Consider the following 13,590-nt stretch of genomic DNA (forward strand, 5'->3'; position numbering starts at 1 on the left):
TGAGTTCAGACACCCTACGTAGCGAGGTGATTGCCACTAGGAAAACCACTTTCTGGGATAGAAGGCGGAGTGAGACTTCCCTAAGGGGTTAAAAAGGTGTTTCCTGCAATGCTGTCAGCACCAGGTTGAGATCCAACGTTTATAGTGGCCGTCTGTAGGGAGGAACCAATCGGGAAACCCCCTGAAGAAATGCATTTACTTGCGGCTTGTTAGCAATGCGCATCTGAAAGAGCACAGAGAGAGCTGACACCTGGCTCTTAAGAGAGCCCAGAGACAGTTTGGCCTCCAGACCCGATTGGAGAAGCCCAAGTACCCTGGGGAGGGAATAAGGGAATGGGGTCTGGTCACGAGAATCGCACCAGGTAAAGAAAGCTTTCCAGGTACGGTAATAAATCATTGCAGAGTTTGGCTTTCGTGCTCTGATCATGGTTTTGATGACGTCAGGCGAGAACCCTGACTGGGTTAAAACCAAGGTCTCAATGGCCATGCCGTCAAATTGAGGGCCCCTGAGTTCTGGTGGTAGAACGGGCCTTGTGACAGAAGATCTGGGCAGTTGGGGAGACGCCAGGGGACGTCTGCTGTAAGCTGCACGATGTCAGCGTACCACGTACGTCTGGGCCAGTCTGGTGCGATGAGAATGGTTGGAACTCCTTCTTGCTTGATCTTCCTCACCATTCTGGATATCAGGGGAAGATGTGGAAAGATGTACAGGAGCTGGAACTGAATCCAGTCCTGAACCAGGGCGTCCGCTCCCAGCGACCGAGGGTCGTGTGTTCTGGTCATGAAGTTGGAGACTTTGGCATTGAAGTGGGATGCCATTAGGTCCACGTCCGGAGTCACCCAGTGATGGCAGATCTGGTGAAAAACTTCTGGATGGAGAGACCACTCTCCCGAGTCCATTCCTTGCCGGCTGAGGAAGTCTGCTTCCCAGTTGTCCACACCCGGAATGTGGACCGCAGAGAGAACAGAACCTGTGTCTTCCGCCCAGTGGAGAATGTGTGTCACTTCTCGCATCGCCTGGGCACTGCGGGTCCCCCCTTGGTGATTTACATATGCCACAGCTATGGCATTGTCCGACAGTACTCTGATGTGAGAGGCTGCCAATAAATGATAGAAGGCTCTCAACTCCAGGAGAATGGCACGAATTTCCAAGATGTTGATGGGCATGGTCGCTTCTGTTGGGGACCACTTGCCCTGTGCTCTGTGGTGTAGGTGTACCGTACCCCAACCCGTCAGGCTCGCGTCGGTGGTTAGAACTTTCCATTGACCCTTGAGAAAGGATTTTCCTTTTGTTAGTGAAACTCCCTGTCGAGAGAAAAAGGATTCTGTCCCATGACTTGAGGATGGCTAGTTGGAGAGGCCTGAGGTGAAGCTGGGCAAATGGGACCGCTTCTATTGCCGCCACCATCCTGCCAAGGACTCTCATGGCAAACCGGAGAGACCAAGGGGGTTTGCGAAGTAGGGTGCGGACTCCCATACGGAGAGGTAGTGCTTTGTCCTTGGGGAGGAGTACCAGACGCTTGAGGGTGTTGAATAACATTCCCAAGTAGGTCAGAGACTGACTCGGGGTTGGTGATGACTTTTTTAAGTTGACTAACCAGCCCAAATGACTCAGAATGTCGATTGTGATTGAGACGCTGATTTCGCAGTCCTTGAAGGTTCGAGCCTTGATGAGGAGATCGTCCAGAGATGGAACGACTATTATGCCTCTGGAGTGCAGGATGTCCATGGTGACTGTCATGACCTTGGTAAACACTCTGGGAGCCGTGGCGAGTCCGAACTGGAGAGCCACGAACTGGTAGTGTTCCTGGTTGATTGCGAACCTCAGAAATCTCTGATGAGCGGGCGTAATTGGTATATGTAGGTATGCGTCTTGAATGTCTATGGAGGCGAGAAATTCTCCCTTCTCCATGGACGCAATGATGGACCGAAGGGACTCCATGTGAAAATGACGTACCCGTACATATTTGTTGAGCTGTTTTAGGTCCAATATGGGCCGTACGCTGCCTCCTTTTTTGGGGATTACGAATAAATTTGAGTAGAACCCTTGGAAGCGTTCGGCCGTGGGGACCGATACTATGACACCTGCTTAAAGAAGCGAGGAAACCGCATGGTGGAAGGCACGAGCCTTGGCTGGGGGTTTTGGGGGAACAGACAGAAAGAATCTGTTTGGCGGGTTGGAAGTGAACTCTATTTTGTATCCTGAAGACACTAGTTCCCTGACCCACCTGTACTCTGTAATAGGCAGCCAGACTTGGTGAAAGAGCAAAAGACGGCCGCCTACAGATGGGGTGTCTTCCGGAGTTCGTGAGTCATGATGAGGAGGAAATACGAGATTTTCCTCCTTTAAATTTTGACTGGCTTGCCCTTGATTGCCAGGTCTTGTCCGACTTTTGCGTCGACCTCGAGTTGTCCTTAAGTGGAGCACGGTTGTTATTCTGTGCTGGTTGCGAGACAGACCAGCCGGAAGAGTTCCGAAAGGATCGGTATCGTGCTTGATTGCGCTTTTTGTAAGTGTATGTTTGGGCTTTAGTTGGGGGAGAGAGGTATTCTTACCCCCGGTGGTGTTGGATATCATTGTGTTCAACTGTTCACCGAAAAGCCGACCACTGAGGTATGGGAGGTGTGTGAGGGACTTCTTTGAAGCTGCATCAGCTTTCCATTCCCGCAGCCAGAGGATACGCCGAATCGTGATGGCGTTTGATGCTATCCCGGCTGCACCCCTTGAAGAATCCAGAGCTGCATGGAGCATGTAATCTGCCACAACTGCTATTTGAGCCGCTTGGTCCGACAGTTCAGGGGTAGATGCTTGTAGGCCAGTTTGTAAATTTTGGAGGCCCAGGCCAAGATTGCCTTGGCAGCCCAAACTGAGGCGAACGCGGGAGCCAGGGAGGCCCCTGCGGCCTCGAAAATTGAACGAGCCATGCGTTCCACCTGCCGGTCGGCTGTGTCCCTGAGGGTTGAGCTATCTGGCAGTGAAAGGAGTGTCTGTGCTGCTAGTCTGGAGACTGGGGGATCCACTTCAGGTGGAGCTGTCCACTGTTTGGTGACCTCCTGTGGAAAGGGGTACCGCGCCTCCAGATATTTGCGATTAGTAAACTTTTTCTCAGGTTGTGAGAACTGCTTTTTAAGGATCGCATTAAACTCTGGGTGGTCAAAGAAGACCTTAGGCGGTTTCAGGATTCCTTCAAAGGAAATCTTATGTCCTGGTGTCTCCAGGGGTGCATCGGAGATGTCCAGCACCCGATGGATGGATGAGATTAAATCATCAACTAGCACTGTATTGCCAGGGGGAATAGGAATTAGGGACCCTTCGGTTTCCTTGTCTGAGTCGGAATCACAGATATCTTCCGAATCCTGAGTATCACTAAGGCGTCTCCTGCTGGGAGAACCGGAGCGGAGGCCTTCTCTGGTCAGGGATGGTTGTTTGGATCTACGTTGCCTGTCCCTGTCAGGGGACGGTCTAGATGAGCTGGGAGTACGGTGTCTCTCACTGGAAGGGGACGACCGTGTGGGTATGGGATGACGCAAATGAACGTAACCTGTGAGTTCGCTTGTGTCCTGATCTAGACGTGGATGTGACCGTGCCATCATGTCCCCGATTGGAACTCTCCCTTTGCTGAGTAGTGTTCATAGCCGAGGCATGAGTCTGCAAAGCCTGAAGCAATGTGGATGTGAGATTATCTATAGACTGCATCATAGATTGCGACATCTGAGTGACCCATTCCGGTGTGGTATTAGGCACCGAAGTATTGGCAAGTGCTTCATGGGGCTCTGGCGCAGCAGTCTGCCTGCAGTCCTGGCAATGTGGATACGTGCTGCCACTAGGGAGAGTATTACTGCAGGCTGTACAGAGTGCATAATAGCAATCCTGCCTGGTTCTCTTGGATTTTGAGCCCGGTATAGTATACAGGGGTGGCTATGCAGAGGGGGCCAGCAATGCAGAGAAGCTTATAGAATTCACAGCCGAGTGAGAGACTCCAGCTGTGATCTTACCCCACTAGTGTGCCTCTTGAAGTCCAGCGCCGTTTACATCCGCGATCCTGTGCCCCCCGGAGACTAGCTGCCGACCGGTAACTGAAGGGTTAACGCTCCTTCAGTAGATAATGGCCGCCGGAGTGCGGAGAAGAAGGTGGGTGGAGCGCTGAAAGGGGCGGCAGTATGCTGGAAAGCACGCCCTTTCAGTTCATCTCCGCCCCTTCTATGAGACTGTGTAGTGTCATATTGGTCCTCCGGCCCGGGGGGCGGCAGCTTCGGCTAGGCCGGAGCCGCGGTCTAAATTTATAATCTATGCCCAAAAGGGCTCCAGGCTGGCGCAGGAGTCTGGGGGGGTGCCGGATCTGAAACGGACCCCCCCGGTTTTAATGGCAGTGAAGGCGGTGGGGGTATTAGCTTAAGGGGGGGCCCTTAAAGGGTCCCCCTGAGGCACCAGAGTGCTGGTGCCAGCAGAGAGACAGAGCTAAGACTAGCCTTTGTCTCTGATGCCTATCTGCCTGCACTGTCCCCCGGCCCCAGCAGGAGTCTGCAGCAGAGCTGTGATTCCTGGAAGTTGGTGCAGAGCATCAGCTACTGGGAGCTGTATATTGCTGCCTGCACAGACCCTACCTGTGGTGTCTCAACCTAATAACCCCAGAGGGGGATTAGGGAGGGTGCTGCCGTCACCGTCAGGGGGCTGTCGTCACCGTCAGGGGGCTGTAATTCTCGCCTCGACCTCAACACAGAGACCAAAAGGAATTGGGGAAGGAGGGGGTTCTCAACTTCGAACCAACACCTGAGGGATTGGGAAGGAGCGACATGGTAGGGAGATGTCTCGACTTCAACTGTGCACCCCTAGAAGGGGGCAGAGGAAGGAGCCATGCCGGGAGTCTCTCCGGAGACCCACTTATCTCCATCTGTAATTCCGTTGAAAAAAGGAAAAAAATCGGAAAAAAATGGAGTAAAAATCTTTAGGTGTGCCTCCTTGCGACACTAAGCAAAAACTGAAGATGATTGACGCTGTCCAGGAGTGTATACTGCAGAGGAGGAGCCACCGTTAATCTTTTTTAGATTAAACCTAGTGTCGCCTCCTAGTGGACAGCAGCATAACACCCATGGTCCTGTGTCCCCCAATGAGGCGACAGAGTAAAGAGGAACATTTTCCAAAGCTGATCTTCTGAGCCCACCGCTATGCTGGCTGCACCGGCATTGTTATCGTCAGCACCTGGAATATACGTCACGTTTTACTGCAGCTCATAGAACCAAATGATAAGACGCAGAGCAGTGCGAGGCTTGTGACTCGCTATACACAAAATATACGACATGTTTGATGAATGGCATAAAGGAAAGCCGATGCATTCAGATGTCTCAGGGCAACTATATGTTGTGATAGGATGCTGCCCCTCACCCTGACAGGAACTTATCTATCGGCTCACTCATCATGACAGGTTTACAGCATGTTGACTCGTGGACGTGATCAGTCAGTCAAGGATGGATGGCTGCTGACATCGTTGGCCATTGTGTCCAATTATTATTGGCTACATTGAAGAACCTAGTGTTAGAACCTTGCTCTTAGGTTTTTTTCTTTGCTGGTCACATGACCTTGTTGGCCTATTTAATCCTGCTCCGCCCTTCTGGCTTTGCTGGACTTCATTGTATAACTACTTTCTAGCTAGCCTGTGCTCTGTATCTAACTCTGTTAGTTTGCTTGGTCTACGGACCTCAGTGTTCTATATATTTTGTTTGTTTATCTGTCTGCTACTATTTCTGTTAGGAGGTGTCCCATTTTCCTCCCAGTCCTTAGTACTTGTAGGGATTCCTTCCCCACATCTATAGGTCTCCGTACAGACTAGCTTTGGACTTTAGCAGGTCTGATCGCAGGATCAGGTCCCCTGTTACATCGTAGGGATAAAGCTGAGTTCTATCGTAGGGACAGATCTCCTCTCTTTCCTTAGCTCTGGTAGCAGAACATAACAGTAAGTCCAGCCTGCAAATTCTCTAAGGAAAGATTTTTCTGTTCCATCATGGTGTCGGTTCTGGATTTGGCTAAACGCCTGCAGGGACTCTCTCTGGAGGTGGCCGAGCTCAGTCAGCACGTGAGTAACTGTCCTGGAGCACATTTCTTGGAGCCTAAGGTATGTTTGCCGGATTTATTTTTTGGTGAACACCGAGAATTTTTTTCATTTAAAAATGCTTGCTTATTGTATTTTTGTTTGAGACCCAAGTCCTCTGGGGATGAATCCCAGCGCATAGGGTTCATAATGTCACTTTTGCGCAAAGAGCCTCAGGAGTGGGCCTTTTCTTTGCAACCTAGTGATACATGCTTCAGATCAGTGGATAGTTTTTTTTCTGCTTTGGGACTATTATATGATGATCCTGACCGTGTCGCATCAGCTGAGACTGAGTTGAGACGTTTGAAACAGGAATCAGGTAATGTGGAAAAATATTGTACTCATTTCCGTCGTTGGTCTACTCAAACAGGGTGGAACGATTCTGCTCTGAAAAGTCTATTTCTTGCTGGGCTCAATGAAAGGGTTAAAGACCTGCTAATTGCTTATCCTACACCTGAAGATTTGCAACAGGCTATGCAATTAGCTATACGGGTGGATAGGAGACTGCGTGCAAGGGTTAATGAGAGCAAATCCTCTGCTATGTCAGTTTCTGGTTATGAGAATGTGTGTACTAACAGTGGTGAACCGATGGAGATTGGATCGGTGGCACCTCGCTCTCAAGAAAAAGACCGTAGATTTTCTGAAGGCTTGTGTTTCTATTGCGGAAAATCTGGTCATTTGATTAAAGGCTGTGAGCTTCGTATGAAGAAAGAAAAAACATGGTCAGTCATGCCCGTATTGCCTGTTTAAATTCCAAGGGTGTATTTTTAGCTGCTTCCACGATTGCTCAGGAAAAATTAATGGAATTTCGGGTGTTTGTTGATTGTGGGTCTACTCTGAATGTAATTGATGGGGGATTCTTGGAAAGACTCAATTTAAAACCCGAACCTTTATCATCCCCCATTGCTGTGGTTTCTGTGGATGGTTCCCCTTTGAAGAATATTACTCTCAAGGTCTGTGAATTTCCTCTCACTATTAATGGTGTTCACCATGAGAAATTGGATTTGGTAGTTTTGAATAACTTGCCTTCTCCAGTAATATTGGGATTGCCCTGGTTAAAATTTCACAATCCTGTACTGGATTGGTCTACCAGTGAAATTAAATCCTGGAGCCATAAATGTTATGACAAGTGTTGTAACGGGCGTATTGCAGCTTTGGATAGGGGAGAATTGCCTGTTCCTATTCAGGATTTTTGGAGAGTTTTTTCTGAGAAGGAATCGCAGGTTTTGCCTCCCCATAGAGACTATGATTGTTCTATTGAATTTGTCCCTGGAGCGACTCTTCCTAAAAGTTGTTTATTTAACCTTACTATTCCTGAGAGGAAGGCTTTGGAGGAATACATACAGACAAGTTTGGCCGCCGGTCACATTAGGCCCTCTAAGTCTCCTGTGGCGGTTGGATTTTTTTTTGTAAAAAAAAAGGACGGCGGTTTACGTCCTTGTCTGGATTTTCGTGAGATTAACAAAATTACTGTACGCAATCCTTACCCACTGCCATTGATTCCTGATCTGTTTAACCAGTTAATGGGGGCCAAGTGGTTCTCTAAAATTGACCTTAAGGGGGCATACAATCTGTTGCGCATGAAGGAGGGTGACGAATGGAAGACTGCTTTTAACACTCCTGTGAGTCATTTTGAGAATCTGGTTATGCCTTTTGGTCTTACTAATGCTCCTGCATTTTTTCAGAATCTTATTAATGACATCCTTAGACCTTTGATTGGCAAAAATGTGGTTGTGTATTTGGATGACATTTTGATTTATTCGCCGGATCTGGAGTCTCATTGGCGGAGCGTACGTGAGGTATTACAGTTGTTAATGGACAATTCGCTTTTTGTTAAGCTGGAGAAATGTGAGTTCGCTGTACAGAGAATTAGTTTTTTGGGTTACATTATCTCCAGCGAAGGTTTTGAGATGGACCCGGTTAAAGTTCAAGCTGTACAGGAATGGCCTAGGCCTATTGGTTTGAAATCGATACAGAGGTTTTTAGGTTTCGCCAATTATTACAGAAAATTCATAAAAAAATTTTCTAGTATTGTCAAACCTCTGACTGATCTCACCAGGAAAGGTGCTGATGCGGTTCAGTGGTCTTCTGAGGCCATTGAAGCTTTTGTGTATCTCAAGGAGAGGTTCACCTCTGCTCCCATCCTTATGCAGCCTGATGTGACTAAGCCGTTTTTGGTTGAGGTTGATGCTTCCTCTGTGGGGGTTGGCGCAGTATTGTCTCAGGATAACGGGGATGGATTACATCCCTGTGCCTTTTTTTCAAAAAAATTTTCGGAGACTGAACTGAATTACGATATTGGTAATCGGGAATTATTGGCTATTAAACTCGCATTTGAACACTGGCGCCACTTCTTGGAAGGTGCGGAATTTCCCGTTCAAGTTCTTACGGATCATAAAAATCTGATATATCTTGATGCTGCCAAGCGCTTGAATGCCCGTCAGGCTAGGTGGGCACTGTTTTTCTCGCGGTTTAATTTCTCCGTTACTTACATCCCTGGTACTAAGAATGTTAAGGCGGATGCCTTGTCTCGCAGTTTTTCTCCCATAGTCGGTGCTGAGAAAGAGGAGAACATTTTACAAGAAGGTGTTGTGATAGCTGCTTTGGACTCCGTTTTGGAAGATGAGATTCTTAAAGCACAGGAGAATGCCCCATCTAACACTCCTCATGGGAGGTTGTTTGTGCCTGGGACCTTTAGGAGAGATTTGTTTGTTGAGTGTCACGAATCTCGGTTGGCAGGTCATCCCGGAATCTCTGAGACCAAGCGACTGGTGGGTCGCAGTTTTTGGTGGCCTGGATGGCAGAAGGAAGTCATTAAGTGGGTGCGTCAATGTACTATATGTGCTAGATCTAAGTCCTCACATACTCCTGCTGCGGGGTTGCTTTGTCCTTTGGAGGTTCCCAGTGCTCCTTGGACACATTTGGCTATGGACTTTATAACTGACCTTCCCCCCTCTGAGGGTTTTACTGTCATCTGGGTGGTCGTGGACCGTTTTAGCAAGATGTGTCACTTGGTTCCCTTCATCAAACTGCCCTGCGCTAAAACTCTCGCTAAGGCCTTTGTCAAGGAAATTGTCAGACTTCATGGCGTTCCTACTGACTTTGTTTCTGATAGGGGTCCTCAGTTCGTGGCTCGTTTTTGGCGTGCCTTTTGTGACAGGTTGGGAGTTCATTTATCGTTCTCGTCCGGATATCATCCTGAATCTAATGGCCAGACAGAAAGGAAAAACCAGGATGTTGAGCAGTTCTTGCGTTGTTTTGTGGCAGACAATCAAGAGGGGTGGTCTGAGTTTCTGCCACTTGCTGAATTTGCTCTGAACAATCATACATCTTCTTCTGCTGGTTGTTCGCCTTTTTTTTGTTGTTCTGGGAGACATCCGTCGTTTGGGTCGTTCTCCAAGTTGGGATCTGCCGTGCCTGAGGAGGAGAATTTTTCCGGTGATTTGGAGAGAGTTTGGACGGATGTGCGTGGTAATCTTCAGGAGGCCAACAGAAAATCTAAGGACTACTTTGATAGGAAACGACAGGAGGTTTTGTTCGCTGTTGGTGACATGGTTTGGTTGTCCTCTAGGAATCTGCGGTTGAGGATTCCTTCTAAGAAATTGGGTCCCAAGTTTGTAGGGCCCTTTAAGGTGCTTCAGGTTGTCAACCAATCTGCTGTTAGGTTGGAGGTTCCTACCTCCTGGAGAATTAATCCGGTATTTCATGTCTCTGTTAAAAAAAGCTGTTGTGTCGGATGGTGACGCCTCTGCCTCTGTTCCTCCGGTGGTGGAGGACGGGGAATATGAAATTTCTCGCATCCTTAACTCTAGACGGTATAGAGGTAGTTTGCAGTATCTTGTGGCCTGGAAAGGTTTCGGACCCGAGGATAACTCTTGGGTGAGGTCAGATGATGTTTCCGCGTCCAGACTTATCAGAGCGTTTCACAGGAGATTTCCTGATAAGCCTGGTCCTAGGGGATCCGGAGGATCCTCTTAGAAGGGGGGGTACTGTTAGAACCTTGCTCTTAGGTTTTTTTCTTTGCTGGTCACATGACCTTGTTGGCCTATTTAATCCTGCTCCGCCCTTCTGGCTTTGCTGGACTTCATTGTATAACTACTTTCTAGCTAGCCTGTGCTCTGTATCTAACTCTGTTAGTTTGCTTGGTCTACGGACCTCAGTGTTCTATATATTTTGTTTGTTTGTCTGTCTGCTACTATTTCTGTTAGGAGGTGTCCCATTTTCCTCCCAGTCCTTAGTACTTGTAGGCATTCCTTCCCCACATCTATAGGTCTCCGTACAGACTAGCGTAGGACTTTAGCAGGTCTGATCGCAGGATCAGGTCCCCTGTTACATCGTAGGGATAAAGCTGAGTTCTATCGTAGGGACAGATCTCCTCTCTTTCCTTAGCTCTGGTAGCAGAACATAACACCTAGAATATAAGACATATTTTCAGTTGTTTCACACTTTTTTGTTAAGTATATAATTCCACATGTGTTAATTCATAGTTTTGATGCCTTCAGTGAGAATGTACAAGTTTCATAGTCATGAAAATACAGAAAAATCTTTAAATGAGAAGGTGTGTCCAAACTTTTGGTCTGTACTGTACATCTGACCAACATGCAAGTGGGGGCCTATCAGACTCTAGTTACTCCACTGGGTGGGACCAGATCATTTCCAGGACTCCTTGTTCTTTACATTGAAGATAATTCTTAATGACATTGGCTGTACGTTTGGGGTTGTTGTTCTGCTGAAGAAAACATTTGGATCCAATCAGACACCTCCTTCATGATATTGCATGATGGATAAGTATCTGCCTCTATATCTCAGCATTGAGGGAACCAATAATTCTGACCCAATTTCCACCTCCATTTGCTGAAATGCAGCCCCAATCTTACAGGACCCTCCACCGTGCTTATGCATCACTATTGCCCACAGACACTCATTATTGTACTGCTCTCCAGCCCTTCAGTGAACAAAATCTCTTCTGTAACAACAACATTTTTCATATTTTGACTCAACCGTCCAGAGCACATCCTGCCAATTTTCTACACCCTGGTTCCTCTGTTTTAATGCATAGTTGAGTCACTTGGCCTTGTTTTGATGTGGAAGATATGGCTTTTTCGCCACAATTCTGCTATGAAGACCACTTCTGGCCAGTCTTCTCTGAACAGTAGATAAGTGAAGCTGAGTCCCACAGGTTACTGCCAGTTCTGAGCTGATGGCACTGCTGGACATCTTCTGCTTTTGAAGGAAAGTAACCATAATGTGTCATACATCTGCTGCACTAAGTTTCCTTGGCCGACCACTGCATCTACTGACCTCAACGTTGCACATTTTCTTGTGCTTCTTCATAAGTGCTTGAATGACACATCTTGAACCCTCAATCTGCTTTGAAATTTGTGCCTTAGAGACCTTGCTGATGTAGTATAACTTCCTTGTGTATTCTTGCTCAGTCTTACCATGGTGTATGACCAGACACCTGACTGTATTATTACAAAATCCCTGACTTTGCGCAGGTGTACCTGAAATAATTGATGCTGTTTTAAAGTGAAAAGTTGGTCACACCAAATATTGATTGGATCTAGATTTTTCGTTTGTTCATTCACTTGTATTTTGTTAATTGATTAAATAAATCATTAACATTTCTATTTTTGAAGCATTCTTACTTTACAGCATTTTTTCTACACCTTTCTAAAAATTATTTTTATGTTATTGTGTCTTTTATTTGCTCATTAATAATCTGATATATCTTTTGGTATTTTGTGTATAGTTGTTTTTTTGCTGTTGGGGTAAATTGTAGGATATTGATTTCAGAGTGGTTTCCTGATCCTTTGATTGTAGGAATGAGTGGTATATATGTGCTAATAAATTAGGACAAAACGTAGGAAATTTAGGAAAAAACTGAACATCTCAGCAGTAATAACATGCTGATTGTGATGTCATGAAGATGACTTGAATTTCCACCAATCAGAGATCAGCATGTTTCAGGTCAACCAGATAGAACAGTCCATGAAACATGAGTCACGGCCACTGTGAGGTCATAATGCTGATTAGAATTTCCACCAGTCAGAAAACAGAACCACCCAGGAGGTATGAGTCATCGCCACTGTGAGGTCATAATGCTGACCAATCACAGAGCAGCCACACCCAGATTTTCCACCAATCAGAGAGCAGCCACACCCAGATTTTCCACCAATCAGAGATCAGCAGTGGGTATAAATAGCCACTGCAGCCTGCCCGGCTTAGCCTTGCACTGGTTGGGTCTCTCTTTTTTTCTCCCTCTTGGTATCTCCCGGTATCTCTCCCTCCCCTCTCTCTTCTCTCTCTCTATCTCTTTGACCCAACGGCCCTCTTAAGGGCTACCCCAAATGTGTAAAAGATAGAACCAATATTTGTGTTGTTTGTCCGTTTTATGAACCTGTGATTAACCCCTTCCCACTCTTTGCCATATATATATATATATATATTATATACATAGTATGTGCAGGTGGGCCTTAAAGGCCCCTGGTTAGCTCATTAATATCAGATTTGTGGGTGTCCCGCACGTGGCACCTCCACTACTCAGTTGTTTGAAACTCTGGCAGAGGTCAGATGTAAACTTTGTTGAGGAGCTGAACATCACAGCTCTGGTCACTGTGTAGTGGCTGCTACCTGGTGCTGCAGATCAGCTCCTATTGCATGAATATTAGCTGACTTGCAGGACCCACAGTACAGTGAATGGCGCAGTGATGTTCAGATCTTCAAACTATTTACATCTGAGCATTGCAAACAACTGATGGATAGAGCCAGTGCCGCGTGTCGGAGCCCATCGATCTGATATTGATAACCCATCCCCAGGATGGCAGCTCAGTAGATACCATACCAGGATGGGGGACATTATGCCAGAATGGGTACATTATACCAGAATGGGGACATTATATCAGAATTAGGTCATTATGCCAGAATGTGAGACACTGTAACAGAATGGAGTGCATTGTACCAGGATGGGGAACATTAAACCAGGGCGAGGGACATTAAACCAGTATGATGGTCATTAAACCAGGATGGGGGGGCATTATACCAGGATGGGGACATTATACCAGTATGGGGACACTATACTAGTATGGGGACATTTTACCAAGATGAAGGACACTATATCAGAATGGGGACAATATATCAGAATGGGGACAATATACCAGGAAGGGGGACATTAAATCAGAATGGGGACATTATATCAGAATGGGGAAATTATACCAGAATTGGGGACATTATACCAGAATAAGGGACACTATACCAGAATGGGGTACACCATACCCGGATGGGTGACACTATATCAGAATGGGGACATTATATCACAATGATGAGGTTATACCAGGATGGGGGACATTATATCACAATGATGATATTATACCAGTATGGGGGATATTATAGCAGCATGGGGGACATAATGACAGAACTGGAGATACTATACCAGGATGTGGGGCGTTATACCGGCTTTGGGGACATTATAGCAGAATTGGGAGCATTACACCAGCATGGGGGA

At 46.9% G+C, this 13,590-nt stretch overlaps 1 pseudogene; it reads left to right on the forward strand.

Annotated features, from left to right (window-relative positions):
* The first annotated feature begins 592 nt into the window (after positions 1–592).
* LOC141219391 (dynein axonemal heavy chain 12-like) overlaps positions 593–13,590 on the forward strand; it is a 60,265-nt pseudogene continuing 47,267 nt past the window's right edge.

This window comes from Phyllobates terribilis, unplaced genomic scaffold, assembly GCF_046119375.1.
Source record: "Phyllobates terribilis strain yellow unplaced genomic scaffold, ASM4611937v1 Scaffold_267__1_contigs__length_2608826, whole genome shotgun sequence".
In the NCBI taxonomy this organism is placed as follows: domain Eukaryota; kingdom Metazoa; phylum Chordata; class Amphibia; order Anura; family Dendrobatidae; genus Phyllobates; species Phyllobates terribilis.